Source organism: Tachypleus tridentatus, chromosome 7, assembly GCF_004210375.1.
Source record: "Tachypleus tridentatus isolate NWPU-2018 chromosome 7, ASM421037v1, whole genome shotgun sequence".
NCBI classification, from domain to species: domain Eukaryota; kingdom Metazoa; phylum Arthropoda; class Merostomata; order Xiphosura; family Limulidae; genus Tachypleus; species Tachypleus tridentatus.
Window position 1 is genome coordinate 162,591,255 of NC_134831.1, and position 22,729 is coordinate 162,613,983.

Here is a 22,729-nt window from a genome sequence, read left to right on the forward strand (position 1 = left end):
GAAATGAAGGTTAGTCCTAAATACAGTTTAAAAGCTAACAATGTAAACTGATTTTTGTAACACAAATTTAATAACTAGAGATAGTTTAAAATAAAATAAACGTAATAGTATTTGAAATATATATGTAAAAATGGCTGGTTTGGGTTGAGAAAATTTTTATGTAGAGGAGCGAACAACGTTTTGACCTTCTTCGGTCATCGTCAAGTTAAAGAAAGAAAGAGGTAACTGACCGATAGCTAGCCACATGTTTGAAAGGGGTTGTGTAATTGAGTGTAGGAATGTAGAGGGCGTGCTTAGATGTTTGATTATATTTATTAATATAGGTGTAAAAGTATTCCTTTGTATTGGTTTGTTTTGGGTTTGAGTTGTTGTATAAATAAGGCTTCTTTAATTTTGCGCTTCTTTATGTTTGTTTTTTATTTAGTATTTGGGTGTTGTTTTTGGTTATGTTGTGTTTTTTGATTTGCAGTGTTAGAAAACGTGTGAAGGTGACTTTTTATGTTCTTTGAATCTGGTTTCCTTTTTTCTACTTGTTTCTCCAATATAGAAGTCGTGGCATATTACATTGTATTTTACAAATAATGTTGGTGTGGTGTTTGTCAGTGTAGTTTTTACATATTATAGACCTTAGTTTAGTGTCTGGTTTTTGAATAAATTTGGTATGAACTGGAATGTCATATTTTGTTACTAGTTTTTGCCAAATGTTGGTTATTTTTCTGCTGATGTCGGGAATATATGGTATGCAGCAGTATATGGTTTCACGATTTTTTTAATTCGTGGGATATAATTGCTTTTGTTGCTTGATTTTGTTTTTTGTCTAGGTGTGTGCGTATAATGTTTTCTACGGTTTGTGGAGGAAACTTGTTGATGTTGATGAAGTATTGTTATCACTGTATTTGATACAGTAATTATTACTTCAGTGTTATTAATAAAATGAGCAATATATTGAAGATCCTATAAACACTGTTCTAAACAATAGTCATATGCGACAACTCAAAACAGGTTATCACACTGGATAAAGCATATGCTTATTTAACTGTTTGCAAAAGTTGTTTCAAGTTATTTTTGGTATATCTGTAATAAAACATTTCAAAACTTGTGGAGTACACTTTCTGAAAGATTTTTTTTTACTATGGATTTATGGGGATTGCAGATGACAGTTTTAATGGTAACAATTCAGGTTGCCGAAAAAAGTAAACTTTGAATATTATCATTCTCATACTGAAACCAAGATATCGTGATCAAATACCAAATTTCTACGAATTAGATGCTAATAAAACAGGAATCCATCAAGAAAAAGAACCCAGCTCCATGTCCATGTTAACATTTCTGATGGTGCGCAAGATGAAAGTTAAAAACGAATTTCATGTTTAACTATTCACTGACACCTACCATGAGCAATATTTATCGAGTGACTGTGTCTTCAGAGTACTCAAAGAAAGGGAGAAAAGCATTAACCTCCACGCTTTTCATAAATTCATTCTGCAATAGAATTTGTGCTGTATTTCAACAACAAGAACCGTGACATAGAATCCCACCTTGGGTGAAGGAAAGGATATCAGGCCTAGAAAAGGATATCAGGCCTAGAAATTATCCTTATATTATTACCATAGATCAAAAACACCTTTAAACCAGAGTTATCACATTGAACACCATCTGCAATGGAAGAAAAGAATGTCAGGCCTAGAATTTATCCTTATATTATTACCATAGATCCAAAACACCTTTAAACCAAAGTTATCACATTGAACACCATCTGCAATGGAAGAAAAGAATGTCAGGCCTCGGACTTATCCTTATATCATTACCATAGATAATGAGCGTCCCTTTACTCTTAGCCGTTAGAGCATCTACTGAAAGGGAAGAAAAGGCCTAAAAGTAGTTATTGTATGATAACTATATCTATTGTATGATAGATCAAGAACATAACTAGGACCATAACATACAATACAATTTGGTTTCAAAGAAGAGTGTAAGACATAGACGCTCACCCTTCTATCACTGCTAATAAATTTATTATTGCCTAAAGGATTAATCATTTTTTTAAAACTAGATACAAGCGACTTCTTTTTTTTTAATGTCTTCATCGATTCCATATGAGAAGGTATGTTCAAACTAATATTTTACTTAACAAACATCACTGACTGAAACAGTTAGACCACATTTAAACATATGTCGTATTTTTAAGATAATGCTTCGTTTACTTCATCAAAAATTTTCAAGTATGGCTGTGGAAAGTTCGAGTCTGTATTTATTCATACAACACAAGTTGTTTCTCTGTATATAAGATAAATATCCAATATCATCTCTAATACAGGAACAGATTATATCACTTATATCATGCTTTTTTTCAGTCATATTAACATTGTACACATCATAAAAAGAGTACCAAACCTTACTTCAGAGTTAGGGTATTCATGCTACTCCAATCAATGTATTTATCTTGGTTTAGTTGAAAACCACTAGTGAAACAACCAATGTATTTACTTGATTGAATAGAAATTTATTAGTAGTTATTACGACACTCTAGTAACGGAAATGACGTCACCGCCGAGGGCATAAGCTCATTTGAATAGTTAATTAACAATAACAACCAATTATAGTATAATTAAAGATAAAAAACAACAGACAATTATAAATTGTTACGTAAATTATGGACATAATTGGCTGTTTTTAATAGTGTGTGATTAGTCTCCCTTAGTACAGAATGAACGTAGGTTAATTTTCAAGCTGTTTTATATTGTGTTCAAATGCCTAAAAACGTATATTGTAAAACACACAGCATTTTATTTAGATTTGTACTTCCATACAGTGGAGGTTGTTTAGAAAATCTTAACACATCTGGTGTTTCTTTATTCTGTAATTAGATATGGTGGGCTCAAAGAACAACGTCTGTATTTTCATCCATTATTGTCTCATTCTAATTGTAAACAGAATGTTTATCAGCTTCTATACGATGCATCTCAAAAAGAAAGTTGACAATGTCATGTTCTATTTTCACTCTATAGTTATTTTCCATTATTGTTATCACATGCATAACTATTGTATCTTTAAACTATAATCATACTTTATGACCACGTTATTTTAAAACCATAATTATCTTCAATTATTTTAAATAATTGGCATCAAGTCATGAGAATTTGTCATTACCTGCTATAATTAGGCATAACTGATTCATGCAAGACTAGTTTATAATTATTGTTAATAACTATCATCTAAAACTATAATTAGCTCCAGTTACTCTCAGTAATTGGCATAACGTCTTGTCATTATCTGTTATTTCTTTAATTTACAATTATAATATAATTACTGTTATTGTTACTTAAATGTAATGTTCCACTCTCTTGTGTCCTCAGGTGGTGACATCACCTATGTTACCAGAACGGATTTATCTTAAAGTAGTAGACATCCATACACACAGTAAGACTGGGAACACCAATATCCTTGCAGCACTATTTTCACAGAGTCATTTATATTTTCTCATCAGAAGCCTTTTATACCTATAACAATATGTGAATTATCCATTGAGTTTTCAACAAGTCCATAAATCCAATGCAGCCACTTAAATATGCATAATTTTCGAGAACTTCTCCAATGCAGGATATCTTAAGATTCTAGTTATTAATAAATGGTATCTTAGTATTCAGTTACTAAAATAGGAACTTTCAAACTTAACGTAACACAGTACGGTATTCAAGAATGGACCAGTTCGTCTTTGTTTGTAGAATTTGGTGCAGAGAAGATAGTTACTAAACACCACCTGCAGCCAACTCTTGGGATACTATTTACCAACAAGGATTGACTGTAACATTATAACAGCTTCACAACTGAAAAGGTGATAATATTTTCGGTGACGGGATTCGATCCCGCAACCCGTAGGTTTCGAATCGGGTGCCCTAACCACCAGGCCGTTGACTGGATCTATCACCACTTCTATTTCACTAACAAAATAATAATAATAAATTTTTGGAAAAGTGAGAAAGCTTTCATATCCAGTTAATATAATTTCAACTCTCTCAAACTGTTTCAGGAAAATTGAACTTGTTTTTCATCAGTACAAAATGTTTCGAGAGAGCTCTCTTTAAACAACATAAAATCTGCAGCAACATATGCTATGCATTTGATTTAATGTACTTCTGTGGTTACAATCTTTAATGTAAACAAACGACTCTGAGAGTTTTGAAGTACGTGGAAGGTTTAGTCATTCAGGAGTAACAGTACATAAAGTAATATCCACAAACATTTTACTGTAGAGCTGTTCTGTTAATCTATAAAACCCTTTCCAATTATTTCAGAATTACTCTCTTTGGGTTTCTTATACTTAAAACTAATGTAATGAGAGAAATGGTAACTATTACACATTTTATTCAAATGATAAATACAATAAGTAATCGTTTCTTTAAATACAGTGGACAAGCACGTCGATATGCTTACATCTAGGCCTATAGACATAGAGAAATATCGCAGACAGTTAAAAGAGAGATAGATAGACAGGAAAGTGCTTAGGTAAAAAGTTAGACAGACAGATAAACAGAAAGATAGACAGTGAAAACATTTTACAAACAGCTGAGCAGGAAGATGGACAGATATAACATCAGGCAAGCAAAAATATATATTGCTATACAGACAGACAGACAGACAAATAGGGAGATAAGGCAGCTATATAGCTAGGCAAGCTGAAAGCTTGACAAATACACACAAATAAACAGAGAGATAGCTATCATCTCCAAGTGCTCAGTAGAAAAGCAAAGCGGCAATAATCCAGAAGATAAAAATAAACTAAAATCAATTAGGTTTAGATGTTATGGGTAACGATAAGAAAGAATGTATATTTTTGTTGCATGCAATACTAAACCACTCGTTTATTAGAGTTATTAAAAAAAACAAAAAAAAAACAGGCATTTTAAAACATGCAGATGTACGTGATATCCCCATAGAGTGTGTTCCCTTACTCAATATGCCATGTTATGTTCTCATTACGAATAAGTCTTTTTTTGTTTTTCTACCGCTGTTTTCCAATTTAATAAAATGGCACAGGTGACTACCGAATTATCTAACATCTGTGACTCCACGAGAAACTCATCACAGTTATTGGCAGTTAAATTGTCCGGATCCTTAATGTATTTTCTCCTTCAATTATTACTGTAGATTCCTGTCAGATTTATGTTCCTAACTCGCGGCAAGTTTTAATGAAATCTAACATTTAGAATCTTTATCCGTTGTATATAGTCCAAGTTCAATTGTTTCCTTTAAGATACACTGCGTTAATTAAAACCTACAACTTCAACCTGCTTTCTGGAGGTTACCTCACAAAGTATAACCAATATAAATTGTGCAAATGAGATAAATGAAAATCCAAAACAAAAGAACGGATATATATAAATTATAGAAGTAGTTCACCTGAGATATCAATTACATTTCTCTTGGAGTATTCTGTCTTATTTATTTTTTAACAGGAGGTAAATACTGCTTCTTATTATGTTTTCAAATACAAAAAAGTTAATGAAAACATAAATTAAGGAAGCTACAGATATATTGCACGTTGCAGTAGCACGTGTCTCCGCGATATTTACGAATACTGTAACACTGGTCAAAGAAACTGCGGATATGTTGCACGTTCTAAAAATTAGAACTATTTCAGAGATCTTTACGAATATTGTAACAGTAGTTAAAGAAACTACAGATACGTTGCACGTTTCAGTAGCACGTGACTCAGTAATGAGGAAGATGGTAATAGAACAAACATATAATGAATGTGATGGTAGTAGAATACACACAATAAGTGTCAAAAGTCATGGATACCACAAGGGTGGTAAAATTTCCCTGAAAACGATTGTAGGTACCATAAGTCTGTTACGGGTTGCCATGACTGTGTCTCTAGATATTACTAACTAGATGTTTCCATGACGGTACTTCTAGATGCCAGAAGATTGTTACAGGTTGTCATGACTCTGTCTCCGGATATTACAAGTTAGTTAAAGTTTCCCATGACGGTACATCTAGATACCATAAGCTTGTTACGGGTATTCATGATTGTGGAATTTTTTAGTCGTTGTGCCTCCTAAGTATAGCTTACATATAACGTCAATAGAAGACACGGATCAAATTAATTATCCATAAATACAAAAACTCATTACAACTTCTAACCTACGTTCGCTTAAAGCACAAGTCAAGTAAACAACAGTATTTATTGCAATTTCCTTCGAAGTCTTTTAAAGTGAAAAACTATGATCTGGTTTAATCTACAACAACAGCCGTGTTTTTAAACTTCAGTGATGTATAGGTTTTTGTTCTGCAGATTTTTGATCTTTTATTTGACTGAAACTGCAGAGTTTACATGCAAATTATCATTCGTTGAAAGACAAAGTGTTCGTATAGAATTATGTTATATGGGCTGATAAATCCGCTGGAGTTTCTATTTTTTCTTCCATTGTCTATCTACATATTTTTGAAACACAACTTCAGTTCCACAGGCGTGTTACCCTTAAAACTGAATTATTGACTCATACATCTACTTACTACCTTACCAACTGGATGTTACCAAAGGTTTGTTATCCCTGAAACAGGATCATGGATTCAAAAACCTGTCACCGTTAGCAACCGAATGATGAGATAAAACATTTGTTAGTCTCAGAATACTGCTTTTACTGTTCAAAAACCCATTAACTTGTTGTGACCGACGCCTTAGATTTCCGTGATGACGACTGCTGTTCCCGAGAAAATAAATCCCTTAAAGCGTCTCTCTTTAGTAAAAAATCACCTCAAATATATACCCTTATACCCCATTTCTTTTACCTATCATGAATACTCTAGCAGAAAATAAATTATTATTTTTATTTTGGGTAAGCTAAAAAAAAATACAAAATGGAGTCGGAATCTAACCTGTCAACAAGAGAGACTCTGTGAATGTTTCTTTGCAACTTAGGATCACCTATATAAAATCCATATTGAAGTCATATAAAATCAGGACAGGAAAATGGACGAAAAACAGACGCATCATTTGCATGAAAATAAAATCCTGCAAGGAAAGTCCATCAGTCACCATTCGAGCATAAGCATTTCAGAAGTCCAAATAAATAAAACATCTATAAATTCACACGAGAGAAAAATACTTAATTTCAGATGCAAGTCAGGGAGTAACTCCTGAGGATTGAAACACTGAAAGAAAAGTTGCCACTAGAGTTAAGCCAAGTAACCTGTCTTCTTTATGTCTGAGTCCTAAACTATTATCGTTGGTAGTAGAACACACACATGCATCTCAGAATGGCTGGTATGGGTATTAACACTTTTATTGATAAGCAGAGAACAACGTTTCGATCTTTCTAGGTCATCTTCAGGTTAACAAAGAGAGAGTTTGACGTCATCAAGAACACACACCTCATGAAGAAGATAGTAGTAGAACATACAGATAATGAAGAAAATGGTAGTAAAATACACACGTCATGAAGAAAATAATAGTAGAACACACACATAATGCCGACTTGTGCATTGTCTGATAAATAATAAGAAATTTACGCATCCATCTGAACATATGCACACGTGTTTCTGTTCCGTTTATTTAGATGGATATAAGTGGAACTACGTATGGGTAGGTGAATTAGTAGATAAAAATATAATCTTTGATATATAGCACTCGATCTTTCTTTTCTTGCCACGCAGATAAATACAGTTAATTATCAAGCTGTTCGTATAGTCATTGTTTTGTTTTTCTAGCTACTCGTCTTCCATCTTGCTGACTATTGATAAAATACCAACAGTCAAATCTATGTCTGCTACATGAGATGGGGAATTCGTGAGCACGCTGAATAAAATGGGTTACTACATTGTTTAGTGTTTCACCTTTGAAATTACAGAATGCTTTGTTTCCTTAAGCGTCTGATCAACCTCGTACGGAATGTTATGTTTCGTTAGAGTCAGATTGGCTTTTTTTTTTAAAGTGTTTTGTCTCCAGTACGTAAAATGGAACAGAAAACCTGACGTCACAAGCGCTGAAGCAGTAATGTTTACTCGACTGCGTTTGGTATAGTTTCTCAGACAAAACAGCTGGCCAGAAAGTATTCTCGTTTCTAAAGTTACGTAGTAGCTTTGTCGCTGAAGTGATATACATTCAAGCCATTATCACCATTCGATCAGAGGAGATAGTTGGTTTAAAAGTAGCCTCGTTTCTAACGTTTTTCACATTCAAGCTTCACTCAGTATACCATGAAAAACAATAGTTGATTAATGTAGGAGTTCTGGGGCGCAGCCAGTAAAGAGGTTCAACCAAACTGAAAAAAACGTCAAACGTTTTAAGATACAGAATGATATATTTCTACCTAAAGTAAAGCTATATTAGTTATTTGTTTATAGTTACTTTCATTCACAGCATTCATCATATTGTTTGTAATATTGTTTATTACTACGACATGTACATTTAGTATTAGTCTAAATCTGACAAAAGCTCCTATGATGTTATTAGGATTACTGTCGAAAATGTCGTTAACAGTGAGGGTACCAAGCTGACGATACGAGGTATTTCACTCCGTATAAGCAGATAAGTAAGAAAAATAATTTAATTAACTATACTGGTGGTAAGGTTGATTTTCAATGTCGCTCTCACGGAGTTTATTAAAGACAAGATATTTAAATAAAATATATACACGTATATATTTACTCGATTGTTTATTTTCCCAAATATTGTATTTTTCTTTAACCTGTTGACTGCCAAGTATTTCAGTTGCTACAATACAACTCTAATGCTTCTTCATTTTGTAACTTTTTCGTGACGCCATTTTGGATTGAAAGTGAAACAATTTGTAAGTAGATCAAATGCATGTATGGTGCTGATATCTAGCGCTGAAGTTAGGTATTATTGAGAACGAATTAACTCGTCCGTGGCACTGTGTTACCGATCGGCTTGGACGAATTTTCTCGTCTACGGCACTGAACAGGTTAATCTAGAAAATTAAATAAAAAATCGGCCATTTAAATAATCATAGTACGCACTAAGAAATTTAGGACACTTGATATCCTTGTAAGAAAAATACACACTCGTATAGATTAGAACCAACAGAACTAGACAATATATTTGCAGTGAAGATTAGAAGGTAATTAAACTTGAAGATGGCAGCACTATCTGTTATGAAGAACAATGTAGAACGTCTGAAAGAAAACAAAAACATAAAAACAAAAGGAAACAAAAACATAAAAACAAAAGGAAACAAAAAAGTAAATTAAAAGGTTTAACTATTCTTAGAAACATTCATCAATATTTGAATCCAATAATTGAAAAATTGTGCCTGAAGTTGGCCTTTGATTTATTGTTGTCAAAGAATCCCCATTTACTATAACACTAAAAGATTATCTAATTATCTTTGCAATTATCATTTCCCAACAAAGAGAGCTGGTTACCTTATGCAGGGTGTCCCAAAAAATGTATACACATTTTGAATGATTATAAATATAATGTTTATTAAGATATATCTAGGTTTTATAATATAAGTTTAAGAAGACAAGTGTAGAATCTTTTGAGTTATCGCAGGTGTTCGAACTGATGACCGTTCTGATCCAGGCACTGCTGATAACGCGGATAGATGGAATTTCAGACTTCACGAATCATTTCATTCGGTATTTGGGTGTATTCTCTTTCAATTGCTGAAATCTCAGCTCATTGATTGTTGCAGGTTTAGTGCTATAAACGTTATCTTTAACGTATCCCCATAAAAAAAAGTCCAGAGGTGCGAGGTCTGGTGAACGTGGGGGAAATTCAGAGCTACCTCTTCGTCCAATCCGTCTGTTCAGCAAATTCTCGTCAAGATAAACACTCACATTACGATGGTAGAGGGGAGATACTCTATCTTGCTGAAAATAAAACTCCTCATCTCTAAATTATTCTCAATGCGTGGCACGACAGATTCTTGCAGCAGGTTCAGATAAACGAGACCAGTGACTGTGTTTTCGAAAAAGAATGGTCCAGTTACGCCAAACGCTGATAATCTACACCTCAAACTGTAAATCCTGGTAAGTTTACGTGGTGTTCAACCGTAACATGCGGGTTCTGAGGTGCCCACAAGGTGCAATTGTGGCGATTAACTGAGGCATTTAACTTAATTGTGGCCTCATCACTACAGACATTCTTGTTTGGAAACTGTGCATCCTCTGCAGATTTTACCAGGTACCACTCACAAAGTTCAAATCTCCGGTCAATATCATCTTCCTTAAGGACGTGGACTTATACCAGGATAAAACTTTTTCCAATGAACGCGCTTCAACACACGAGGGACGCTCGATTTTGGGATTCCTGTCTCACGGGCTGTTTGCCGAAAAGTTTTTCTTAGAGATTGGTAGAGACTTTCCAACAGCTCTGCTTCTCGTGTGGGACCACTGGACGACCGCAATCTTCCAGAACGCCCTTTATGGGCGTCTTGAACAGTTCTATTTGTTTTAAACTTATTTCTGATACGAGTGATGGTGAATCGCGTTGATGGATCTGTTTGAAACTACCTTCTAAACCGTCTTCACACTTCAGCTATGTTCTCACACTTCCAGTAACACTTTAAGATAAATTTCCTTTTCTCAAAGCTTAGTCTCGCTTCTGCTGTTACTTCAAATCAGTTGTATCTGTAAAGAAAGAAAGTTTGAGTGAGTTATAATCATTCAAAGTGTTTATACATGTTTTTGGGACACCCTGTATGTTACGTTCATATTTCTTTCTTCTGCATATCTAAAACAGCACAAGAAACAAATGCCACACAACCAAAACGTACATAGCAGTCTAATTCGCAGTATATCTTAATAACACCATCTCTTAGCTGTAGTAACATCCACAGTAAATAGTATTAAAGTAAAAAAAAACTGTATTAACATCTGTAATAAACTGCATTAGCATATGTAATAAACTGTATTAATGTCCATAATAAATTATATGACATTCACAGTACATTGTATTAGCATCTGCAGTAAATTGTGCTAACATCCACAGTAAAGTGTATTTACATCTATAGTAAATTTTATCAACATTTGAAGTATTCTGTTAAAAGAAGCTAAGAATTCTTAATATTTTTGTAACACAGAACGGAATACAAAACTAATGATTATTTCGTATCTTAACTCTGCTTGCCGTGGTTTGTACATAGTAAAAAAACAGTGGAGAGTAAAATCTCCCGAGCCTTGTAATAAAATAAACATCAAAGAAAGAGTTTCAGTGTGATATCAAGTGATATGAAAGGGATACAAAATTATATGACTTAAAAACGTGATATTTGTTACTCTTTCTGCTTTAAAACATTAAATACTCTCCTATCTAAGAAATCGTACATTTCACTATGCAAACATCTGGCCACACATCACAGTTTCTTATACGAAACGTTAAACATGAATACATATAATATCCCTCACGTCTTATCGTCTGATTACTGACGTTACCCATATAATAAATAAATGTAAATAGAAAACGTGTGAGGACTGTGGATATTGTGTTTCGTGAAAAGTTTCAATTGTGGCTTACACTATACGACAAAATCATAACACGAACTTATTTTAATATAATCATATTACAACATCAGCTGTTATCTTCTACTTAAACAAGAAATACACTGACAGCTATATATTAATAAACAGAAACAACATCAGTTCTTATCATTTGTTTAACCAAGGAAACATCACTGGTTATATTCTATTGAAACAAAAGAAATATTTACATTATTTTCCAATAAAGTAAGTAAACTAAGTTATAGGAGTTTCTTTTAAATAACTACTATATATAAAAGAAACATAACATTATAAGAGTTCTATTTTATGAACAAATACCACTTTGGAAGCCCTTGTATACAGTCGAGTTTTCAACTTTTACACAACCGATATAAATTTCTCATTTTGTGGTTTGTCAGAAAATATTACTTGATAATTTCCTAAATACGCATAAGTTTCTGATTTTAGAGAGATCAGAGCAAACTCAAATTAAACTAACAAAGAGTCAAATTTTCCATTATCTATCGTTACTCCCACAAAATATAATTTCATGTACAAAACCTGATTACACGTTAGAAATGTCAAAACACCAGCCAGATAATTAGCAAAATCAGTTATTTTCCACATTTTGTGAAAAAAAATGCAAACATATTTTAAAAAAAGTTATAAATCGAATCTCTAGAAGTATGGAGAAAAGAAATAGACATATTCAGTTACTTTTCGCCAGAAAGTAGTACGGTTAAATGTGGATAAATAATGTTCAAATCAATTATATCCTAAACACAAATTCCACATCAGTTATTACCTAAACGTAAAGTCTACGTCAGTTAACACCTAAATGTAAAGTCCACATCAGTTATCACTTAAATGTCAAGTCCACATCCTATAACCCTAAACATAAAGACCACATCAGTTTTCCCCTAAACGTGATAATCAAATAAAATAAGTTTTGACATATTTTTCAGTGTCGATCTTGCTGGCACAAGTTAATACTACAATCCTGAGCTAGTAGAAAAATGAGAAAATAAGATTTGTATGACAAGCTCGTTTCTTATAATGATAAAATACTCCCCGATTCAACTTAAAGAAATAAATTATGCACCTTCATCAGAAGTCTGGTCGGTTTCAACTAGACATCAGTATAGGGTTCATAACTGTTTTCAAGTTTGTGATTTTTAGTGTTTGCTTTTCAGAGATGCAGCTTAATTTTTAAGAAGGCTTTATAAAAGACTTTCTTACAGTACTACAGGCGCACGGTGCTTACTTGCAACATGCCTATGTAAAGACTTTGATGTATACCTATTATTGCCTCTGTAGTCTGAGCATTTTCTTATTGCGATAGAACGTAAAATACAGTACAGTTTGTTGTCGGGGTAATAGAATGTTTGTTGAATTTCGGGCAAAGCTTCACGAGGGTTATCTGCGCTGACGTCCCTAATTTAGCAGTGTAAGACAAGTCATCACCATCCACCGCCAATTCCTGGGCTACTCTTTTACGAACGAATAGTAGGATTGACCATCACATTATAACTCTTCCACTGCTGAGAGGGCGAACATATTTGATGCGATAGAGATTCGAACCAGCGACCCTCAGATTACGAGTCATGCGCCCTAACCACCTGGCCTCGAGGTAATAGTACAATACTCTGTTAATGGCAAGCATTTATCAGTATTTTCTTTATTATTATAGCGAACGTTTCGACAAAAGTGGTATAACATGGAATTAGTAAGGAATATTTTATAATGCACACACTGAGCTCACAGTGTAGGGGAAGTGACATCACTGAACTCTGGTGATTTAAAACTGCTTCAGTTTACCAGTTGCAACATTTTAATTCTTCATCTAGACTAATAATCAAGAAGTCGTTAATAGTGTTTGTTACAATATCTTCAAGAAAGATAATAGTCTATAAATTCTCCAGTCCAATTTTGTATTTTCTTATGCTTATATACCCACATTTCACAGCGGTGATCTTTAGAGCTAAAATTTGATCCTTGTTGTGGGCACAACGCAGACAATTATAAGGTACCAAATTGGTAAGTCTTCGGAGTTACAACGCTAAAATCAGGGGTTCGATTTCCCTCGGTGAACTCAGCAGATAGCCCAATTTAGCTTTGTTAAAAGAAACACACACACACATACTCAATCTCTATATATCTATGGCAGGAAAACGACTGTCAAATTTTGTTTCTCTATTTTGAAAACTTTCTGAAAAAAAGGAAACTTGGTAATCTAGATAACTGGATTTCAACATATATAAATTAACTTAAAAATATGGTTACCGACTTGTAATCAAAAGTGACTCTCCCGTCAAATTTGCGATAGATCTAACAGTGCTGGGGTTATTTCAAATAAAAATAAATTTTTTTTTGTTTTTGCTACGAAAAATTTCAAGAGGATTCACAAGCAGACATAGCACGTTATTTTAAAATTCTTGATAAAAATTCAAAAGCAGATATGCGCCAATCTGGACACTGTCCGAAACACTGGCGTCTAAATTTATACTGTCAGAGTGTTTAATAAACGTTCTGTAGAAACTTACAAGTAATGTATGTCTGCTGTTTGTTGTTTACGCACAAAACTCCACAATACGCTGTTAAAAATCTGAGGATTATTTTAAAAACAACGTGGCCAAGCGTGTTAAGGCGTGTTAATCTGAGGGTCACGAGTTCGCATCCCCGTCGCGCCAAACATGCTCGCCCTTTCAGCCGTGGGGGCGTTATAATGTGACGGTCAATCCCACTATTCGTTGGTAAAAGAGTAGTCCAAGAGTTGGCGGTGAGTGGTGATGACTAGCTGCCTTCCCTCTAGTCTTACACTGCTAAAGTAGGGACGGCTAGCACAGATAGCCCTAGAGTAGCTTTGTTCAAAATTTAAAAAAAACAATAAAAGATTAAAGTCAGTAAAAAACCGAATGATGCTGGAAAACAGTCTTATGCACTCTACATGTTTCGACGTGTGTCAATGTGTCATCCTTAGAAGCTACACAATACACCACCTTTACTCTGCCAACAGTGGGTGTCAAAACCCAATATTTACAACTGAATCAGCGGGAATGATGCTGGTAATAATCATTGTGAAGCAAAAGTTAGCTTTTGAATTTTTTATTTCTTTGTAAACTTTCTAGCTTATTGTTACAGTATTTATTTTTATATCTTTAAATCTGAGTATGCATATATTTTTATATCTTTAAGTCTGAGTATTCATATATTTTATATCTTTAAATCTGAGTATTTATATATTTTTATATTTTTAAATCTGAATATTCATATATTTTTCTCTGACGTTTCATTAAAAGAAATAAACTGTTTACGCGCTTCCTTTGACTAATTGGTTAGAGTGCTCGACTCGCAAGCTGTGAGCCATTTGAGCCCCATCACCGATCATGCTTGCTATTTTATTTGTAGAGGCGTTACAGTGTGACAGTCAATCTCAGTATTCTTTGGTGAAGAATTGGCGACTAGCTGGACTCCCTCTACTATGAGTGTCGAATATTGAGAGTGGAACATCCTAAGTAACCATATTGTTAGAAACTATTTGTCTCGATAGCACAATATGTTAACTCACCTGACAAGTTTGATTCAATACAACAATTTTTGACACTAATACTACTAACTCAAGAGTGAAGTAACAATATGTTGCCTAGTGTGCTACGAAAGTGTACTTATTGTTACAGTTGTCAAGCGCTACCATTAAGAATATTATACCACAGTATCAGTGCAGTAACTGCTACTCCGAAGCAGTGTCTATGAACGTTTCACCAGAACCGAATACTGTAATTATTTTATAAGGCTTCGGTAGAAGAACTTACTATTTTTTTCTGAATGCAAGTTTATATAAACCCACATCTATCCGTGCAACCAATCGAATTGTATATAAGTGCACACATGTCTCTGGGGCCCATATAAAATATATATATATGTACATAAGTAGAAAAATGTGATGGTCATAAAATAAAGAATTTTGATTTCAGAGAACATTCACCTTTAAAAACTATGGTAATAATTTATTTAATTGGCGACATTTTCAGCATAAAGAAACCGAAACAATCCTGTCGGTTAATAACAATCACAGGAACGTTTCGAAACGAAAGAATACGCAAAAAGAGAACTTAACGCGAGAGAGAATAGCGAGAATGAAACAATATTTGTTTATTTGAAGTTAAGCTCAAAGCTACACAAAGGTCTCTCTGTGCTTTGCACATCAGAGGTATCGAAACCCGGTTTCTGGAGTTCTAAGTTCGCAGATGTATTGCTGTGCCACTGGAGGTGAGAATTAAACATTCCAGTAAACACATTATAATAGAGCTAGTAATTAAATAAACAATATTATTAGAAATATAAATGAGCTTTACATAGCAAAAAATTAGTTAATTTAAACATTTTAAGATAATAAATATACACAAGTACTTACCTCAAATGTATATTTATAAGAGTCTATATGTTTATATATGTACATACCTAAAATGTATGTGTTTAAAGACTATCTGTTTCATATATCTACATAGCTTGACTGTATACCTCTGGATTTTATCTGTGTATTTATGTATATACATACTCAATATCTTTGGATTGAAGTAAACTGCTTCGAGAAAAGTAAGTTCATTAGGTGAAAATAGAATAATTTATAGGCCAAGACATAAGTACCTATTATTTTGTTTATTAAAAATCTTGAGTTATTCAATACTCGATTAGTAACAAATATTGACATCAAATGAAAATTAGAAATTTATAGTTTACATGAGTGACGCTGGAGGACACTCGACTACTCGAGAGACTAGAGTTTCTTTCTAGGTCGCTAGATGTCGCGCTGTTCGAAGCCAAAACTTAAATAAACAGCTGGTCTGCTGATTCGTTATTGCAAAGCGTGTGTATTTGAGCGAGAATGTATGATGCGTTAATATAGCTTAAAAACAAACTTAACTGTGACAGAATAAATTGCGAATTCTACATTTTCCCTGGGAGAAGACAGAAGCAAAATAACGTCAGTTTATTACGTCGTTTAAACTTCATATTGATTATTTTCATGTGACTTCAAGCTCAAGTTTGAAGGAACGACCTACATCAACTGAAAATATTATTAATTTAAAACATATTCCGGACCACAAAAGTTCCGCGAGCAGAATGACCAATCAAAAAATTCACGAAAAGTTTTTTAAATATGCGAAAACTATTCAGTCTGTTAACGTTATACTTTTGACACAGTTGCTTTTCTCTCTAAGTGGTAAGTACAAAGAAGTTATTTTTTTGTTTTAATGTACTTGTGTTGTAATCATTTCACGTATAACGAAGTGATGTGATTAGATCTACATAACACTATCGTTTAAATATCATCTTTCTGTAACTTTCGATTTTCGGCCGATTTTCGAGCTCGTCTTTCTGACTTTCGGTTCTCGGAGAAACTTGTCTCTCTGTCAATATCGCTTGGCCCTCAAATCTTCTAAACGTCATAGTGGTCAGTTCTTATATTTGGCTCTCAAGTTTTCAAACGTCGTTGATTACTTAATGGCCAGTTCATACGCATGGCCCTCAGATCTTCTAAACGTCACAGATTACTTAGTATTCAGTACTTACGTTTAGACCCCAGATCTTCTAGACGTCATAGATTACTTAGTATTCAGTACTTACGTTTAGACCCCAGATCTTCTAGACGTCATAGGTTACTTAATAGTCAGTACTTACACATATGAATGTAATTAGATCCGAAGGCACAGTACATGATTCCTGCTCAGTGGTCACTTTATAAGCTCCGTTTAAATATTAAATTTTAATTTTGAAGAAGCAATTGTTGAACTATTTATTCACCAAACTCTTATGTGAATCCACAACTTGAGTTGGTTGGATGCAAAGTTCATAATAGCGTTTACATCAGTAAAAATGTGTAACCAAGTAAATATCGTCAGTAAACCCATCAGCTATCACTGCATATGTATGTTAAATAGAAAACAAATTATTCCACCTATTTGTGTTGTTGTTATGACGAACTGTTGTAAGGCAAGAACAGAAAACTATTCAGTATGATGCAGTCTGTTGATATCCATCGGTAATGAACAGTATGTAGGTAAATGGGTATAGTGAGAGTTAAACATAGTAATAGTGAGAGCTAAATGTAGTGATAGAAGAATGGGTAGGATAACAATCATGAGCAGTTTGGTATCAACAGTAAACACACCCAGGGTTCGATCCCTGTAGTAAACTCAAGCTTAACGGCATATAACGCAAAGATTCGAGATTCGATCCTCGTGGTAGAAACAGTATAGGTAGTCCTTTGTGTATATCTGTGCTTAGAAAAGCAAACAAAAATTAACATCAAACACCGTTTATTGGTGTTATTACGGTTACAGAACAACGAAACATTTCTATTTCCGTGGAAAGTATCCTAAAGACATGTTTAGTAAACTTATGTTTTTATTCTCAAGATAGGCGAAACAGAGTTTTAAGTTGTTGACTGCAGGAATATTGATTATCAAATATAAAATATTGGCGTCTTCTATTGTTTCTCATGGATATTTTTCTCGTAATTTCTTGACACGAAAACACATCTCAGTATAAAAGTGGTTTGCATTCTATATTGAAAATTTTCTTACTGCAACTTCATATAATGACCTCACGGAATATACCAATTTATCAATAAATATAATTAGCATTACTACAAACCTTTAAAATCATCTACTGATTTAACTTTACCATGGTAAGTTTCTGAATATGAGGGTGTTACGACTTCTTACGTAATAATAATTCACTTGGAATGTTTGAACAGACTTTAATCACCTTCTTTGAGTTCAGGGCCTCCATCTGCAAGCGTCAGAATGGGTTGAAAACGTCCAGAATGGTTTATCTAGATAGATTGGACTGAGTTTTAAATGAAGCTCAATTCCCTTCTTAAACTTTCTCATAAACAATATTGTTACAGTTTCCGATTAAAAACTAGTTTAAGGAAGATTTTGATTCCGGAAATATTTAATAAACACTTCCTACTTTTCAGCCCAGGTTACACTAAACAGAATTCCTTGATGAAATTAAATGACGTAGAGTAAAAGAAGTTGATAATGGATCCGAAATCACGGTTGTGTAGCACACGATAAACGTCAGAGAAATGACTTAATTTAGTACTAATGTTTAACTCTTTGGTTATTCGGGCTGCTTCATTTATCTAAAGGCTGTAAACCCACTTGATCACCTAAGCTCTCAAAAAACGATGCGTTCAACAATGACGAAGCTCTACTCGTAAACAAGCGAAGCCAATGCGTTAATCTACAAACTGGGAAAATGGGGAAGATTGTGTTTCTAGATTAACTGTGTAAATGCGCAACAATTTGCACCAAAATGTGGGAATCACACGGTATACTTCCATGAATTACGTCGTGTGTTTAAATGACACAACTTTTGTGAACGAAACTGGGTATTTCCTTTACCGGTTTCATCCAGCAGTCACGTATTTCCCGCGTTTAATTTCCGTTACCGACACGTAAGCTTCGTTGCTGTTGTAAGTCCATCTCATGTATTTAGTCTATATGATTCGTAGTCATCAATCGTCTCTTAGGGTTTTATACCTGAATATAAACATTGGTATATAATGTTTTTTGTGTTAGCCTCAGCAAGAAAAATGAATAACACATGCTATCAATACCAACTGATAAACTAAATACACGCATAAAGGAAAATATTACACCTGGTAACCTCAATAAAATACAGAAAGTTGTTTTTCTATGTACAAAAAGATGTCAGAGTATTCTGTTGAAAAGAAGAAGATGAAAAAATGCGAAAATATCGTGTATTCGCCCAAACGTTTATTTAAACGTTTAAATTGTCCAGCGATTTTGCTACAGAATTAATATGCGTGTAACATGAGAATAAATACATATGTGTACAATAAGTTTTATAACGTAATACCAAATTGAGAAAATACAAGTTAAAACATAAATCTTATAAGAAGAGGGAAAAATTGTTTTGTTTAACTCAAAATAGTAAGTGTGCAAAACTTGTAGGTAGCAACAATTGTAATGTAGGAAGTTCCAGTAACTGAAGAGTGGATTGATTTTTATCGATCAAGGCACTTTCTTTGGTCAAAAATATGACACCTGAATTACCAGTGGTAATATTTTAAACTTGCTTAAACTGATATTGCGATTACTTCCCATTTACCCTTTATCATAGTAGACAAGAATTCCTACTTAAAGATTAAATTAAAAGGCATTTACCCTCAAGTCCAACTGAGATTTATTTAGAATCCTTCTTTCCGTATAAGGCAACTGTTTAAAAAAAAAGACTATTTTCCAATACATACGAGTTTTAGAGTTACATACAAATATACTTTGAGTTATGGCAAGGTCACCTAGATTGTCATCTTCCTGCAGGAGCACACGAGAGTGTCCGGATACTCCATTTTCAAATCCTGGCGACCATGCCATCCAAAATCATAATTTTGTGACCCTACCATCCAAAATCATAAACCTGTAACCCTACCATCCAAAATCATAAACCTGTAACCCTGCCATCCAAAATCATAAACCTGTAACCCTGCCATCCAAAATCATAATCTTGTAACCATGCTATCCAAAATCATAATCCTGTAATCCTACCATCCAAAATCATAATCGTGTAACCATGTCATCCAAAATCATAATCCTGTAACCCTACCATCCAAAATCATAATCCTGTAACCCTACCATCTAAAATTATAATCCTGTAACCATGCCATCCAAAATCATAATCCTGTAACCCTACCATCCAAAATCATAATCCTGTAACCATGCCATCCAAAATTATAATCCTGTAACCCTGCCATCCAAAATCATAATCCTGTAATTCTACCATCCAAAATCATAATCATGTAACCATGCCATCCAAAATCATAATCCTGTAACCCTACCATCCAAAATCATAATCCTGTAACCGTACCATCCAAAATCATAATCTTGTAACCCTACCAACCAAAATTATAATCCTGTAACCCTACCAACCAAAATCATAATGCTGTAACCCTACCATCCAAAATCATAATCATGGCAACCATGCCATCCAAAATTATAATCCTGTAACACTACCATCCAAAATCATAATCCTAACACTACCATCCAAAATTACTGTTTCAATAATTATTAATTTAAAGTCCCAGCAACTCGAAAAACATATTTTCGAACTTTTCACAGAAAAAATGAACACAAATCGCCTTATTATTAATTTTTATTAAAAGGAGAATATGTTATTAGTTAGGTGGCAGCATTGACTGTGTAGGTATGGCTTGGATTGTCCATCAAATGGTATTTTAAGTATCTCCCCAATAGGTCATCAGAACTTTGTACAATACTATACAGTGTTTCCTTTTATAATAATATCTATTATATAACTGAGTCACAAGTTATAGTAATGTCTGTAAATATTATAACAAAAACTATGAATTTCTTGTTCTTCTTTCTTCTGCTTCTCTTTTATTACATGGTAACTGAAAAACCAAAACAATAGTGTTACCAAAGTTAACTGAGTTTAAAATGGAGTATCCATGTTATAAGTATTAGTAATAACTAGTAGTAATTTTGAAAATCATAATTCTAGTTTAAAACATGTTATCATTACCCCGTGTAGACAGCTTTTGTACATGACTCTGGTGTTCCTGTAAGCTGAGGGTGAAACATAAATTACCAGCCAGTGATAGATAAACAATAAATATTACAGTTGGGACATCACTGTATTTAATATTTAGTTATAAATACAACCTTTCTAAGGCTACTGAAACATTACATTAAAAAAAATCAAGTAATGATGCATATACCAGCCTTACTATTTTGTTTCTTTACATTGTTTTTGAAGGATTTATATCAGCCTTCATTACATTTATTTCCTTTGTCAAAAGTTTTGTTATATTTAAAATTCGTAAACCACATTATATCTGCCATATTCACTGTTGAAAAGGCCTTTCACTAAATACCATTGCTTATCAAGTCGCCTGGAAACTCCAGAAATATTGGTGGTCGTGGCGCTAGATACATCATCACTATTTTATGGTATAAGCCAGATTAATAAATTAAATTGTAATTACGAATTTCATGTAAAATCATTTACCAGTTAGATTTTCACAGAAAGAATTACAAACACAAGATTATTTATCTTAATATCAACACCAATTATTTATCTATTTATCCATTTTTATATCAATGAATATTATTATTTATAACTAGAGAATCAGTTAATCTTTGTGCTCTTGGATCAGGTGAAACGGGAGAGAATTACATTAGTAATTCAACGATTAGTTTACACTTCGTTTCATTTCTGATTGTGTTTCTATGTTACTTTATGACAATTTGAAAGATCGAGAGATATTCGTTTGTGTGTGTGTGTTTTTTTCAACTGCAAAAGTACAAATAGCGTGCGGGTATTTAGTGTCATGAGTCTACTAACTATCCGTTGATACATCCGGAGAAACTATCCTTTTCTATGACAAAGCCTGAGGTAAGGGTGTTTAACTTAGGATGTAAGGCCAGTTACTGGATTACATTTTATTTTCTTTATTGACCATGCTGTTGAATACATTGAAATCAAACATAACGACATTTGACAAGGGTAGCCACCGTGAAGGAAACACGATAACTATTTCCCGTTAAATCTCTATCAGTTGTACCATGTTCGTATGATATATAAAATTAATTTTCTGGCCAACGAGTAAAACAGTGTATGAGTGTTTTTCTTATTGCAAAGCCACATCGAGCTATCTACTGTGTCCACCGAGGTGAATCGAACCTCTGAATTTAGCGTTGCAATTCCGAAGACTTAAACAGAGTGTCTAGGGTGAAAGAAATCATTTTAATCTGTTCCCCAACAAACATTGATATCAATACTAAACCACATTCTATGAATTATTTTAATATAGCAAATAGACATTATTTAGAAGGTTTGGATCGAGTTTAATGAAATTTGGTTGTTACATACTTTTACTTTGAGGATACAAAAAATCGGCAGGTGTTTCTAGAAGATTATATATGGTTATAGTTATATATAGTTATCTGTGATGTAAAATTGAAGAGAAGGTTAAAATAACCGTTCTTTTAAACAGAAATAAATATACATGAATCAGCGATATATAAGGATCTCCAAAAGAAAAAAAAAACACTCGCTAATATTATCTCAGAAAGGAATAAATACAGAGCAACGTTTTTGTAAAAAGAAGGGCTATCTCTGCTCTGCCCACCTTCAGTGTAAGTATACAGACATTTCACTGTGCCACTGGGAGGGGGTTAAAGTAAGAAAACAAATAAAGAAGATGCAGAAGTTTGGCGTAGACAAT